This window comes from Puma concolor, chromosome E2, assembly GCF_028749965.1.
Source record: "Puma concolor isolate L17-30 chromosome E2, mPumCon1.1.hap2, whole genome shotgun sequence".
Taxonomy (NCBI): Eukaryota; Metazoa; Chordata; class Mammalia; order Carnivora; family Felidae; genus Puma; species Puma concolor.
In genome coordinates this window covers 60,083,620-60,100,125 of record NC_141681.1, presented here as the reverse complement: position 1 = coordinate 60,100,125, position 16,506 = coordinate 60,083,620, and the positions used below count along the sequence as shown (strand labels likewise).

The 16,506-nt window shown below is 39.3% G+C and overlaps 1 long non-coding RNA gene across 1 annotated transcript; it reads left to right on the top strand.

Annotated features, from left to right (window-relative positions):
- The first annotated feature begins 5,567 nt into the window (after positions 1–5,567).
- Positions 5,568–9,981, top strand: LOC147573868 (uncharacterized). The gene is made up of 2 exons (XR_015244599.1): positions 5,568–5,659; positions 7,296–9,981. It is a non-coding gene; the product is annotated as an uncharacterized LOC147573868 (long non-coding RNA).
- The last annotated feature ends 6,525 nt before the right edge of the window (positions 9,982–16,506 follow it).

Genomic DNA, 16,506 nt, shown 5'->3' with positions numbered 1-16,506 from the left:
CGAGCGCCTTTGTTCCCCACCAAACTGAGCTCTGTCGTCAGGGGGCTCAGCAGCTCTCCTTCCCTTTGTTCTCCAGCCTTCCCGCTTTCTGAGCAGAGCTGTTAACTTATGACCTCCCAGACACTAAGTCGCGCTTGCTGTCGGAACACAGTCCGTCAGGCCCCTCCGCTTTTTGCAAGCCAGACTCGGGGGCTCTGCTTGGCCGGCGAGCCGCCCCTCCGCCCCGGCTCCCTCCCGCCAGTCCGTGGAGCGCGCACCGCCTCGCCGCCCTTCCTACCCTCTTCCGTGAGCCTCTCGTCTGCGCTTGGCTCCAGCGACTCCATTCTGCTAATCCTCTGGCGGTTTTCTGGGTTATTTAGGCAGGTGTAGGTGGAATCTAAGTGATCAGCAGGACGCGCGGTGAGCCCAGCGTCCTACGCCGCCATCTTCCCTCTCCCTCTCGTTCTTTCTTAAGATTGCTTTGTCTATTAAGAGTCTTTGGCAGTTCCATATGAATTTTAGGATTGTTTTTTCTATTTCTGAAACATGCCTTTGGAATTTGATAGCAATCTACAGATTCAGTGCAATCCCTTTGGGTAGTATGAACATGTTTTCCAGTTTTATTGAAATATGAACATAATGTAAGTTTAAGGTGTACACCATGTTGACTTGATAATTTGCAAAATGATTACCACCATAGCAATGACTAATACCTCCATCCCATCACATAATTACTGTTTTTTGGTGGGTTTTTTTTTTCTAGAGAAAGAGAGCATGAGCCAGGGAGGGACAGAGGGAGAGAATATTAAGCAGGCTGCACACCCAGTGAAAGCCTGATGGATCTCAAGACCATGAGACACAACCTGAGCCAAAATCAAGAGTCAGTTTCTTAACTGACTGAGCCACCCAGGCGCCCCAACTGTTTCTTTTTTTATGGTGAGAACATTTACAATCTATTCTCCTAGCGACTTAGAGTATATAAAATACATTATTAGCTATACTCACCATGCTATATATTAGATCCATAGAACTCATTAATCTTATAAGTGGAAGTTTGTACCCTTTGACCAAGATCTCTCCATTTCCTTCACTCCCCAGCCCCTGTTAACCACTTTACTCTGAGTTTGGATTTTTTATATTCCCCATATAAGTGATATCCCACAGTATTTGCCTTTCTCTAATTTATTTCACTTAGCATATACTCTCAGGTTTCATCCAATTTGGCGCAAATAGCAGAATGTACTTCTTTAACAGGGCTGAATATTTTATATATGTACATATGTGCATATTTATACACACACACATACATATTCAAATATAGAGCACACACAGTGCATCCTTATCCATTCATTGTTGACCCTTAGGTTGTTTCCATATCTTGCCTGCTGTGAATAATGCTGCAGTAAATAGGGGGATGCATATAGCTCTTCAAGATCCTGTTTTTCTTTTCGATGGCTATATACCCAGAAGTAGGATTGCTGGATTGTATGGTGGATTTTTTTGGTTTTTGGTTTTGTTTTGGTTTTTGGTTTTGTTTTTTAAGGAGCCTCTATACCAACTTCTATAGTGGTTCTATCAATTTACATTCCCACCAATTTTGCATAATGCCAACATTCGTTATCTCTTGTCTTTTTGGTGGTAACCATTCTAGCAAGTGTGAGGTAAGATCTTTCTTGTGGTTTGGATTTGCATTTCCCTGGTGATAAGAATTCTTGAGCACTTTTTTATAAATCTGTTGGCTGTTGGGGCGCCTGGGTGGCGCAGTCGGTTAAGTGTCCGACTTCAGCCAGGTCACGATCTCGCGGTCTGTGAGTTCGAGCCCCGCTTCAGGCTCTGGGCTGATGGCTCAGAGCCTGGAGCCTGTTTCCGATTCTGTGTCTCCCTCTCTCTCTGCCCCTCCCCCGTTCATGCTCTGTCTCTCTCTGTCCCAAAAATAAATAAACGTTGAAAAAAAATTTTTTTTTTTTAAAATAATAATAAATCTGTTGGCTGTTTATAGATCTTCTTTGAAAAGAAGTCTATTCAGTTCCTCTGCCCAGTTTTATATCAGGTTGGTTGTTCAGTTGTGTGAGTTCTTTATATATTTTGGATATTAACCCCTGATCAGATACATGATTTATGAATGTTTTCTTCCATTATGTAGGTTTTCTTTTCATTTTGTTGGTTGTATCTGTTGTTGTGCACAAACTTCTTAGTTTGGTGAGGTCCTTATTTTTGCCTTTGCTGCTTGTTTGTGGGAAAAGAAAAAACTCTGCTAAGACCAGTATCAAGGAGATGTTTCCCTATGTTTCCTTCTAGGAGTTTCATGGTTTCAAGTCTTAAGTCTTTAATGCATTTTGTGTTAATTTTTGAGTGATTTAAAATAAGTGTCCAGAGACTATCTTTTCCCCATTGAGATTCTTGGCTCCCTTGTTGAAAATTAGTTGACTCTATATGCTTGGGTTTATTTCTGGACTTTCTATTTTGTGCCATTGGTGTATGTGTCTCTTTTTATGCCAGTACCATAATATTTTAATATTTTTGCTGTTGGAAATGGGTTGTTTTTCTTTTTCAGACATTTTGTTGTTAATGTATAGAAACACAACTATGTTTGGTAGGTTGACTTTGGTATCCTGCAACATTACTGAATTCATTGGTTGGGTTTTTTTTTTTTTTTTGGTAGACTCTAGGAATTTTTATATATAAGATCATATTATCTGCAAACAGAAAATGATACTTCTTCTTGCCTAATTCCTCTGGCTAGGACTTATAGTACTATGTTGAATAAAAATGGTGAGGGCGGAAATCCTTGTTTTTTCCTGATCTTAGAGGAAAAGCTTCCAGCTATTGATCATTAAGTATGACAGCTGTGGGTCTGTCAAATGTGGCTTTAGTATGACCAAGCACATTTCTTCTATATCCAATCTATTTTTTATCATGAAAGGAAGTTATATTTTGTCAAGTTTTTTTCTGTATTTATTAAAATGGTTATGATTTTATCTTCCATTCTATTAATGTGGTATATCACGTTTATTGATTTACATACTATATTGAACCATCCTTGCATCCCAGGGATGAATCCCACTTTATTATGATATATTATCCTTTTAACATGCTGTTGAATTTAGTTTGTGTGTCTATGTTTATCAGGAATATTGTCATGTAGGTTTTTTTTTTAATTTTTTTATTAGTTTTATTTTTGAGAGGCAGAGAGAGACAGAGTGCATGTGGGGGAGGGGCAGAGAGAGAGGGAGACACAGAATCTGAAGCAGGCTCCAGGCTCTGAGCTGTCAGCACAGAGCCCAATGTGGGGTTCAAACTCATGAACCATGAGATCAAGACCTGAGCTGAAGTTGGATGCTTAACCGACTGAGTCACCCAGGCACCCCTCGAATTTTCTTTTCTTGCAATATGTTTATCTGGCTTTGGTATGAGGGTAATACTTGCCTTGTAAAAGGAGTTTAGAAGTATTCATCTGGTAAAATTCACCCATGAATGTTTCTTGTCCTGGGCTTTTCTTTGTTAGAAGGTTTTAGATTGTTGTCTTAATCTCCTTAATTGTTACTGGTCTGTTTGTATTTTCCTTTTTCTTCATAATTTAGTCTTGGTAGATTGTACGCTTCTGAGAATTTATCCAGTTTTTCTAGGTTATCCAAATTGTTGTGTGTAACTGTCCAAAGTAGTCTCAAATAATGCTTTGTGTTTCCATTATTTGAGTTTCTCACTTTTTCCTTATTTTCTTTAAAAAAAATCAAATGTATACCTATTCCAAGTTAGTGAAAACCAATAAGTCTTGTATGGCTTAACCATGGTTCCAAGAGGCAGAAAAAAAGGGGGGGGGGCTCTCTCAAGATCTAAAGCGGTCTCTAAAAGCACCCAAAAGAAAGAGAAGCTGCCTTTAGGAATTGTCTATTATTGTAGGATGTTAGCTGCAACTATGGTACAACCACATTTTTGTTCAGACACATTCCTCAGGCTAACAACCTGATGTTTAGCCACTTACAGATGTAGGCCCAGCTGCAGGAGGCTGGAAGTCAAGCCAAGCCCCCACTCACTGAATGAGACAAACAAGAAAGTAATAGCTGTACCACGATGGGAAGGGATCACAACTAAGGGGCATCCAAAACCAAATTTACACAAGTCACAGTCCAAATGCTTTTTTCCCCTGCCAATCTGAATTGGGAAGAAAGGGGCAATTTTTACCTTCTTTTTCAATTGGACACTACAAAAAGAGATCTTGGAGAAGGATAATTTTCTCCTCTATTCATCTTGAGTTCTTGGTTGAAGTTCTGTAATAAATGACAGATTAACAAGAAAAAATAACACACATAATAACATGTATATCTCCCACACACATGGGAGAAGTTCAGGTATGAATGACTGAAAGAGAGTACTTAAAACTCAGGTTTATGTAGAATCTTCAACCAGGAACAATAAATTTGTAGAGGAATAACAGGAGAAAAAAATGGTTTTAGTGATCCAAGGGCAACAAACTATAGGAAGGTAAATATATAGGATACAAAGGTAGATAAATGTAGATTCCTCTAGGCAGATATAAGGGTCTAACGTTGACTCTGATGGTTAACTTTTGCCCTCCCTGATAGGGGATGAGGGACACCTTTGAACATTTATTTCCTGCTTTTAGGCAAATAGGGGAGGGTAGAATTTTTTATCTGATACTTAACTGTCTTTAGTTCAAATTAATCCTTATGTCAAATTGGTATAATTTGGGATGGCATATTCTGGTTTACTTCAGTTTTAGTCTTTGTTACCTCTAGATTTTGATTCCTACTGAACCAAGTCTTCTTCCAAGAGGAAGCTAAACAGGAATTTATTCATATTGTCTTCTCATACATGTACAGTTAGTTTTCGTATACTTAGATCACTGATTCACTATTCTTAGGTATTGTGTAATAAATATAATTTTTCCAATTGCATACCAAGTTGTTATAGCACTTTTATGAATGAGTCTATTAAAAAAGTAAATCCCTCCCTCAAATAAGTAAGAAAGTAAATTCTCATCACATATTCTCTCGCTGGCAAAGATACCAGTATCATGTGGAAGGATGGGTATTAAAGTCCCTAGGTGGTAGCTACTTCAAAACTCACTGGACACAGGGGCTCCTGGGTGGCTCAGTCGGTTAAGCATCTAACTTTGGCTCAGGTCATGATTTCACCATTCATGGGTTTAAGCCCCGTGTTGGGCTCTGTGCTGACAGCTCAGAGCCTGGAGCCTGCTTCAGATTCTGTGTCTCCCTCTCTCTCTGCTCATCGACGCTTTCACTCTGTGTGCATGTCTCTGTCTTTCTCTCAAAAATAAACATTAAAAATTTTTTTAAAAACTGAATACTTAAAATTTAGGAGCATTTAAACATCTTAAATTTAAATGGCAAAAATGAGTTGTACCAGTGTTTCTTGGCACATGGAAAAGTTCATCTTAAAATGATTGCATAAATCATCAACTTCTGGAGGGATGGACTTGGTTTTATTCCTTTTGCCACAAAATAAAACTAATCCCCCCCCCCGAAGGAATGGCAATTAGTATTCCTGGAATATGGCTATGAAAAAATAATCCTTTTCATTTGTTCTCCTTTCTACCTATGACCACAGTAAATTATGATCTTGGTGTGATGACACTCTTGCATGGATGGAAAGAGGCATGGAGTTCTTTGTACTAACATCCTATGAAGAACTCCAGACAGTAATTCTCTTTCTCTGCCCCTCTGAGAGTCAGCCATATTTCCTTCTCCTTTCCTAGACATCTCTTCCCTTCCTCATACAAAGACATTCTTGGGAGGTAGTGGTTAAGAGCTGGACTCTCAGTCAGGCTGCCTGCCATTGGCTGGGTAACCATTAAAAGTTCTTAACCACATTTGCCTCAGTATCTTACTCATCAAACTGGGTAACAATAGTTACGGGCTTATTGAGCTGTGAGAATCAAGTGAAAAGAGTCTAGACTAGGGTCTAGCATGGTGTATGTGTTTAATAACGGTTAGCCACATCATTACTACAGATGTATATTTCTTCTGATGGTTTCTCCAATTTTAGGATAAGGCAATCTCAAGGATTTAGAATGGCATCCTAGCACTTCTTATTCTACTTCTGTATTTAGGCACATTCTTCAACAGTACAGTGTGTGCTTATTACATGGAAATTATTTCCACACAAAGCTGACTCCAACCCGACACCTCCCACATCTCACCATCATATACCATATGTACATAGACACCTTTACTCATTTCCAACTTGGGGACCGTACACAATTAGATTGACTCTAGGAGTGCCAATCTAGGCAAAAGCTATTCAACATAAACTTTCAGACATTGGTCCAGGTTAGATTTCTCAAACTAGAATTTCCAGAACATGTGGTGTTGAGGGTGTAGACAGGAATGAAGCCACTGTAGACTATATTACATGCAACCAATCTAGTGCCAATAACAGTAGCCAATGTACATCTAACCTTTCCCCGTATCATAGGTTCTTCTGTTAACCAATCTACTTGAGTGGCAGGGTTGGACAATAGATCCCTGGAATTTCAAGTTCTCTTTCATAATGTAGAACTGTTGCTAGAAAGTAGCTGCACATGTAGGCACTACATTTCCCAATCCCTCTGCCTCCATATGGGGTTATGTGGCTTGGTTTGGCCAATAGAATTTGTCTATGAAAGGGGCGCCTGGGTGGCGCAGTCGGTTAAGCGTCCGACTTCAACCAGGTCACGATCTCACGGTCCGTGAGTTCGAGCCCCGCGTCGGGCTCTGGGCTGATGGCTCAGAGCCTGGAGCCTGTTTCCGATTCTGTGTCTCCCTCTCTCTCTGCCCCTCGCCCGTTCATGCTCTGTCTCTCTCTGTCCCAAAAATAAATAAACGTTGAAAAAAAAAAATTTTTGTCTATGAAAATCTGGTGTCACTTCAAGGCAGAATGACACAAAAGCAGGATACTTCCCCCACCCACTAGTGGAAAAGAGAGAAGTGTCCATACATGGAGTATAGAGCCTCAAAATAGCGGGGGGGTTGGACCATAAATCATATTAAGATGTATGCAATTAGCAGAACCCCCACTAGATTCTATGTGAGCCATGAAAAACAGTGCTAAATGTTAAGTTCACGGAAATTAATTATATAAGCTACCTTCCCTGATAACATCTTCATAACCACCTTATGTTGTAGGTACTTTTGTAACTTGAATTTTACAGATTTGAAAACGGAAGCATATATAACATTAAAGAATTTCAGAGAGTTACCCAGATGTTAATTGTTCAAACTTAATTAGAACTAGAACACCACTTGCGTAATCAGTGCTTGTCCCCACTATCTGCTGACCATGTTTTCTTTCTCCAGGACCTTGGGGGCAGTGTAGAGAAGAGTCATCAATTCCTTGGTTGAGAATGGAAACCTGAAGCACTACTGAGTCAGTCCTCCAAAAACAGTTCCTTCTCACAACAAAGAAGAACAAAATGTCCAGCTATGTCACAACTTGTAGTGCTATATTGGGCTTCACTAAAGCATCAATGCTGAGAAAGGGTGACAGGGGATGGTTCTAGGGCTCCAAGGTTGTATCAGAGAAATTGATTGTTTGGTTCTATGTCTCGTGTTTTATAGGAATGTCAAAGATATGTCTTGACTGACCCATATTCAATGTTTGAGGCAGTTTCGTTATTTTCAGAATAAAGACAAATGGGCCTCACAGCACCATGGGAAGGAAGGATCAGGAAGTACATAGCTCACTTTTTCCTCTGAATAGTAACTACCCCTGCTGAGGGCTCAGAGAACCCAGAGTATTAGGAACTTCCAGCCTATCTTGGTTATTTAGGTGCTCTGGATTATCCATCTACTTGTAACTTTATTTTGGAGTAATATATAACTGCTCCTTATCTACTTTTCCCCAAAGACTACATCCTTGTAGCTATAGTACAACATCAAATATAGGAACACAGTATCACAAAAATCTATAGAGCTTGAAGATTTAACTTTACATGAATTCATTTTTTTAATATGAAATTTATTTTCAAATTGGTTTCCATAACACCCAGTACTCATCCCAACAGGTGCCCTCCTCAATACCCATCACCCACCGTCCATCAACCCTCAGTTTATTCTCAGTTTTTAAGAGTCTCATATGGTTTGGCTCCCTCCCTCTCTTTTTTTTCCTTCCCCTCCCCCATGGACTTCTGTTAAGTTTCTCAGGATCCACATACAAGTGAAAACATATGGTATGTGTCTTTCTATTTTTGACTTATTTCATTTAGCATAACACTCTCCAGTTCCATCCACGTTGCTACAAGGGGCCATATTTCATTCTTATTGCCATGTACTATTCCATTGTATATATAAACCACAACTTCTTTATCCATTCATCAGTTGATGGACATTTAGGCTCTTTCCATAATTTGGCTATTGTTGAAAGTGCTGCTATAAACGTTGGGGTACAAGTGCCCCTCTGCATCAGCACTCCTGTATCCCTTGGGTAAATTCCTAGCAGTGCTATTGCTGGGTCATATGGTAGATTTGTTTTTAATTTTTTGAGGAACCTCCCCACTGTTTTCCAGAGAGGCTGCACTAGTTTGCATTCCCACCAACAGTGCAAGAGGGTTCCTGTTTCTCCACATCCTCTCCAATATCTATAGTCTCCTGATGTGTTCATTTTAGCCACTCTTACTGATGTGCGGTGGTAGCTCAGTGTGGTTTTGATTTGTGTTTCCCTGATGAGGAGTGACTGTGAGCATCTGTTCATGTGCCTGTTGGCTATCTGGATGCCTTCTTTGGAAAAGTGTCTATTCATGTCTTATGCCCATTTCTTCACTGGATTATTTGTTTTTTGGGTGTGGAGTTTGGTGAGTTCTTTATAGATTTTGGATACTAGCCCTTTGTCTGATATGTCATTTGCAAATATCTTTTCCCATTCCGTTAGTTGCCTTTTAGTTTTGTTGATTGTTTCCTTTGCAGTGCAGAAGCTTTTTATCTTGATGAGGTCCCAATAGTTCATTTTTGCTTTTAATTCCCTTGCTTTTGGAGATGTGTCAAGTAAGAAATTTCTGTGGCTGAGGTCAGAGAGGTGTTTTCCTGCTTTCTCCTGTAGGGTTTTGATGGTTTCCTGTCTCACAATTAGGTCCTTCATCCATTTTGAGTTTATTTTTGTGAATGGGTAAGAAAGTGGCCTAGTTTCATTCTTCTGCCTGTTGGTGTCCAGTTCTCCCAGCACCATTTGTTAAAGAGACTGTCTTTTTTCCATTGGATATTCTTTCCTGCTTTGTCAAAGATTAGTTGGCCATACATTTGTGGGTCCAATTCAGGAGTCTCTATTCCATTGGTCTATGTGTCTGTTTTTGTGCCAATACCATGCTCTCTTAATGATTACCACTTTGTAGGAGGGGCTCAAGTCTGGGATTGTGATGCTTCCTGCTTTGGTCTTCTTCAATATTACTTTGGCTATTCGAGGTCTTTCGTGGTTCCATACAAATGTTAGGATTGCTTGTTCTAGCTTTGAGAAGAATTCTGGTGCAATTTTGATTGGGATTGCATTGAATGTGTTGATAGCTTTGGGTAGTATTGACATTTTAACAATATTTATTCTTCCAATCCATGAGCATGGAATGTTTTTCCATTTCTTTATATAACTTTACATGAATTCAGATATGTGTGTATTTATGTGAAATTTTATCACATATGTAGATTCTTATCACCACCAATGTCTTCCTTATGACACCTCTTCATATTCATACCCACATCTCTCCCAGCCCCATCCATAACTCAGTGATCACTAATGTATTCAACATACTTATTTTGTGATTGAGAATTTTATATAAATTAAGCAATGTATAATGTACCTTTTGATATTGGCTTTTTTCACTCAACATAATACCCTTGAGATGCTTCCAAATTTTTACGTATATCAATTGTTCAGTTTTTTAATTGCTGAGGAGGATCCCATGGTACAGATGTATCACTCTTTATTGATCTATTAAAAGATATTTGGAGTGTTTACTCCTTTTTTTGCTATTACAAATAAAGCTACTATTAACAATCATACACGGTTATTTATTTAAACATGTATTTTTTAAAGTATTTAAGAGCGACTGAATCCCAAGCAGGCTGCATGCTGTCAGCACAGCCTGATGTGAGGATCCAACTCATGAACCATGAGATCATGACCTAAGTCGAAATCAAGAGTGAACTGTTTAACCAACCAAGCCACCCAGGCACCCCAATTTGGCCATGTATTTTTTTTCTCTGGGTAAGTGCCCAGGAATACAATTGCTAGTCATACGGTAAATGTATGTTTTTCAATTCTTCAAAAAGAATCTAAATATTTGGAGGGGCTATACCATTTTGTATTCCCACCAGACCTAGATGAGGGATGGTCTTCAGAGGTATCATTCATTCACCAAAAATATCTCATGTCCAGTGTCATGCTTTTGAGTACATGGGTATTTGGTTAAGAAGAATGCAAAACATGATATATATCATAAATGCTTATCATCTTACTTTAGAGTTCTCATCCTATTTTTGATGGCATCCTTGATCCTATTATCCAACCCAGATGTTATTGACCATTCCTAGACTTCTTCCCATGTTTTTTAAAAAATTTAATGTTTATTTTTGAGAGAGCAGGGGGAAGGCGGGAGAGGAAGACATAAAATCTGAAGTAGGCTCTAGGCTCCAAGCTGTCCGCACAGAGCTCATTTCAGGGCTCGAGCCCATGAACAGCGATATCATGACCTGAGCAGAAGTCGGACACTTAACTAATGGAGCCACCCAGGTGCCCCAGTCCTTCCTGTATTTAACATTTACCTCCATTTTTGACTTATTAGTCCATTCCTGGACTACCTTCACACTAAAGATTCGTTCTTCTATCTCTACCAAGTTATTTCTCCTTTCCTAGATTAACCTAAGTGGTGACAATACCCTTGCATAGTAAGTGCGATCCAGGTGATAGAGCCAGGTCATTTTCAGAAAATAAAGCCTGATTTACTCTTATTCATAAACCCAAATGTGGGGTTGAGGATATAGCTGCAACCTCTTCTAGCTCAATGGCTGTAGAATGAAATACAAATGCTTTCTCTCTTGATATAAAGCTTGCAATCCAAACCAGTCTTGAGAGAAAAAGAACAAAGCAGGAGGTGTCATGATCCTGGGTTTCAAGCTATAATAATTAAAACAGCATGGTACAGGCACAAAAATAGATAAATGGAAGAGAATAAAGAGCCCCCAAATAAATACATGCTTATGTAGTCAATTAACCTATGACAAAATAACTATTTTTAAAGAATCACACAGAAATCCTAGAGCTAAAGATTGAACTGAAAAATTCAACAGAGGGGGTCAACAGCAGACTAGAGAAATCATTTTCCAGCAAACTCCAAGACAGGTCATTTGAAATTATCCAGTCAGAGGAGTGAAGAGGGAGGGAAGGGAGAAAGAAAAGGAATAAAAAGAAAGGGAAGGAAGGAAGGAAAAAAAGGATGGTGAAGATTCCTTAAGGGACTTACAGAATACTTCAAGTGCACCAATATATGCATTATGGGAGCACCAGAAGGCACAAAGAGACAAAAAAAAAGACCTGAAGATTTATTCAAGGAAATAATGGCTTAACATCTCAAATCTAGAGAAAGAAATAGGTATCCAGATTCAGGAAGCCCAAAATACCCAAAGATACTCACAGTGAGACACATAGTAATCAAATCGTCAAAAGTTACAGGCAAAGGAAAATTTTGACATTAGCAAGATCAAAGTGACTTGTCCCATAAAAAGGTAATACCAATAAAACCCTTAGTGAATTGTCAGCAGAAGCCTTGCAGGCCAGAAAAGAATGGGGTGATATATTCAAAGTATTGGATTAGGGTCAGGTCAGGTGGAGTCAAACAAGAATATTGTACATGGCAGCTGTGTATACTGAAAACTATTAAGCACTGATGAAAGAAAAATTGAAGACATGAATAAGTGGAAAGCTATTCCACGTTCATGGATTAGAAAAATATTAAAATTTCCAAGCTACAGAAGACAGACTCAATGCAATCCCTATCAAACTTCCAATGTCTTTTTTTTTCCACAGAAATAGAAAAAAACCCAAAACAATTCTAGCATTTATATGGAACCACAGAAGACCCCAAATATCCAAAGACATTCTGAGTAAAAAGAACAATGCTGGAGGCATTTCACTTCCTGATTTCAAATTATATTATAAAGCTACAGTTATCAAAACTGTATGGTACTGGCACAAAACAGAGCAATGGAACAAGATAAAGAACCTGGAGGGGGGGGAGTCACCTAAGCATATACATTCAAATAATTTTCAACAAGTGAACTAAGAAAATTGGATATCCACATAGAAAATTAAACTGGACTCATATTTTACAGAATACACAAAAATCAAAGCAAAATGGATTAAAGACTTAATGAAACCCAACACCATAAAACTCCTAAGGGAAAACAGAGAAGAAGATCTTTGACGGTAGCCATAGCAATGATTTTTTGATGGGACACCAAAAGAACAGGCAAAAAAAGCAAAAATGAACAAATGGGACACAAACTAAAAAGCTTCTGCATGGTGAAGAAAATCAATTAATTGAAAAAGGCAATCTACAGATTGGGATGAAATATTTGTATACTGTATATGTGATAAGGGTTTAATATAAAAATATATAAGAAATCCTAGAACTGAGTAGAAAAAAACAACCTGATTGAAAAATAGACCAAGGAACTGAACAGATTTTTTTCCAAAGGAGACCTACAAATGCACAACATGTATATGCAAAGTTGCACAATATAACTAAAAACCAGGGAAATGCAAATCAAAGCCACAACAAGGAATCATTTCATACCTGTTAAAGCCACTGCTTTATAAAAATAAAGATAACAACTATTGATGAGGATGTAGAGAAATTGATACCCTTGTATATTATCTTTAGGAAGGTAAATTAATGCAGCCTCTATGGAAAACAGTATGAGGTTCGTCAAAAAATTAAAAATAGAATTTTCATATGACCCAGGAATCACAGTTGTGGGTATATATCCAAAAGAATTGAAATCAGGATCTCAAAATGATGCCTGCATTCCCATGTTCATTGAAGTAATATTGACAATAGCCAAGATATGGAAACAACTTAAACATCTTTTGACAGATAAATGGATAAAGAAAAAGTGGTATATACTTACAATGGATTATTCAGACTTAAAAAGGAAGGCAAGTCTGGATATGGGACAAGGTGGATGAATCGGAAGGACATTATGCTAGGTGAAAAAAGCCAGTCAGAGGAAGACAAATATCGTATGATTCCACTTTTATGAGGTATATAAAAGAGTAAAACTTGGAAAAACAAAGAATGGCAGTTACCAGGGCTGTGGGGATGGGCAAACTGGAAGTTACTGTGTAACAGATATAAACTTTTAGTTATGCAAGACAAATAAATTGTGCCTACAGCTAACGTACTATATTATACATTTTTAAGTCTGCTGAGGTTTTGGGGGGAGATACTGGAGTAAGAGGATCCTGAACTTACCTCATCCTATGGACACAATGACATAACCACATCTATGCAACCAACTCTGAAAGTGACCTGAAAACTGCAGGACAGATCTTCCACAGCTAATCATGAATAGAAGGTCACATTGAAAAGGGTGGAGGGTCAGAGATTCCATTGGGAACTAAAACCCCAGCACAACTAGCCACAGGTGGGAGAGACATCACAAGCATGGAGGAGTGTATCCGACCCCACCCCAGCTACCCCAGGCAGTGGGGACCCACACTGAGAAGCTAAGTACCCATAACATTTGGCTATGAAGCCCAGCAGGCTGACTTTTATTCAACATAGTACTTGAAGTCCTAGCCAGAGTAATCAGGTAAGAAAAAGAAATACACAATCCAGAGAGTGAAGGGGAGAGAACATTGTAAACCCTCTGTCTGGTAAGAGGTTAATATTGCATGTATATGTATATGTATATATATATATATATATAGCATATATTTATGTATATATATACATATATATGTATATATGTATACATACATATGTATATATGTGTATATATATATTGCACATATATATAAATATATATATTGCACATATATATATAAATATATATATTGCACATATAAAAGAACTATAATAGCAAAAAGAAAAAAATACCCAATTTAAAAATGAGCAAAGGAACTGGATAGATATTTCTTTAAATCATACACATGGCCACCATGTATCTGAAAAGATACTCAACTTCACTCATCATCAGGGAAATGCAAGTCAAAACCACAATGAGATATCACCTCACACCTGTTAGAATGACTATTATCAAAAAGACATGTGTTGGCAAGGATGTGGAGAAAAGGGAACACATGTGCACTGTCATTAGGGACGTAAATTGGTGCAGTCACTATGAAAAACAGTATGCAGGATCCTCAAAACATTAAAATTATAACTACCTTATGGATTTACCAATTTCACTCCTGGTTTTCAATAAAAAAAAAAATATATACTTAAAAAGAAATAAGTTCGAAGAACCCAGTCACAAGAGGTTGAGAAGATGGAGGCATAGGAGGACGCTGGGCTCACCGCGTCCTGCTGATCACTTAGATTCCACCCACATCTGCCTAAATAACCCAGAAAACTGCCATAAGACTAGCAGAAGGGACTCTCCAGAGCCAGGCATAGACAAGAGGCACACGTAAGAGGGTAGGAAGGGTGGAGAGGCGGTGCGCACTACACAGACTGGCAGGAGGAAGCCGGCGCAGTGGAGGGGCAGCCCACTCTGCAAGGCAGAGCCCCCCGAGTCTGGTTTACAAAAGCAGAGGGGCCAGACTCCATAAGTTCTGGCAGCCAGCAGGACTTAACATCTGGAACGTTAAAAGTCAACAGCTCTGTTCAGAGAGTGGGAGGGCAAGAAGACACCGGGAGGGAGAGTTGTTGAGCCCCAGAAGACAGAGCTCAGCTCAGCGGGGAACAAAGGCGCTGGCCAGCACCATCTCCCTCACCCATCTCCCAGAGGAATCCCAAAGAGAACCAGTTCCCGTCACTGAACTTGCTTGCACCGCACAAACGCCCAGCGCTGTGCTTCTGTGGATCCATCACTCCGATGGGTCTGCCTGCCTCCCTCCAGGTGCTGCAGGGCCCCTCCCACAGGGAGCAAAGCAAGCTGAACCTGCCCCTCGCGCTCCTGTGTGCCTTGTGGATCCACCCCAGCTAATATGCCAGATCCCATCCAGTCAGCACCATGAGCCTGGCAGTGTGCAAGTAGCCCAGACAGGGGCCACACCAGTCCACAGTGAGTGCTGCCCCTGGGAGAGGGAAAGATAAGGTACACCAGTCTGACTGTGGCCCCAGTGGTGGGATGGGGGCAGACATCACGTCTGACTGCAGCCTGCCCACCAACACAAGTTACTCCTGACAGCACAGGGGAAGTGCCCCCACAGTTCCATGCCACTCAAGGGACTATCCAAGATGACGAAACGGAAGAATTCTCCTCAAAAGAAACTCCAGGAAGCAGTGACAGCTAAAGAATTGATCAAAAACAATTTAACCAATATAATGGAACAAGAATTTAGAATAATAGTCATAAAATTAATCGCTGGGCTTGAAAAAAGTATAGAGGACAGCAGAGAATCTATTAATACAGAGATCAAGGGACTAAGAAACAGTCATGAGGAGATAAAAAATGCTATAAATGAGGTGCAAAATACAATGGAGGCGACCACAGCTCGGATTGAAGAGGCAGAGGATAAAATAGGTGAATTAGAAGATAAAATTTTGGAAAAAGAGGAAGTTGAGAAAAAGAGATAAAAAAAAAAAATCCAGGAGTATGAGGGGAGAATTAGAGAACTAAGTGATGCAATCAAGTGTAACAATATCCGTATAATAGGGATTCCAGAAGAGGAAGGGAGAGAGAAAGGGGCTGACGGTGTATTTGAACAAATCATAGTTGAGAACTTCCCTGATCTGGGAAAGGAAACAGGCATTTCAAATCCAAGAGGCACAGAGAACTCCCTTCAGACATAACTTGAATCGATCTTCTGCACAACATATCATAGTGAAACTGGCAAAATACAAGGATAAAGAGAAAATTTTGAAAGCAGCTAGAAATTAACAGGCTCTAACCTACAAAGGGAGACCCATAAGACTAGTGGCAGACCTATCTACTGAAACTTGGCAGGCCAGAAAGGAATGGCAGGAAATCTTCAATGTGATGAACAGAAAAAATATGCAGCCAAGAATCCTTTATCAAGCAAGTCTGTCATTCAGAATAGAAGGAGAGATAAAGGTCTTCCCAAACAAACACTGAAGGAATTCATCACCACTAAACCAGCCCTACAAGAGATCCTAAGGGGGAATTCTGTGAGTGAAATGTTGCAATAAACACAAAGTACCAGAGACATCACTACAAGCATGAAACCTACAGACATCACAATGACTCTAAACCCATATCTTCCTATAATAACAGTGAATGTAAATGGACTAAATGCTCCAACCAAAAAAACATAGGGTATCAGAATGGATAAAAAAAAAAAAAAAAAACAATACCCATCTATTTGCTGTCAACAAGTGACTCATTTTAGACCTGAGGA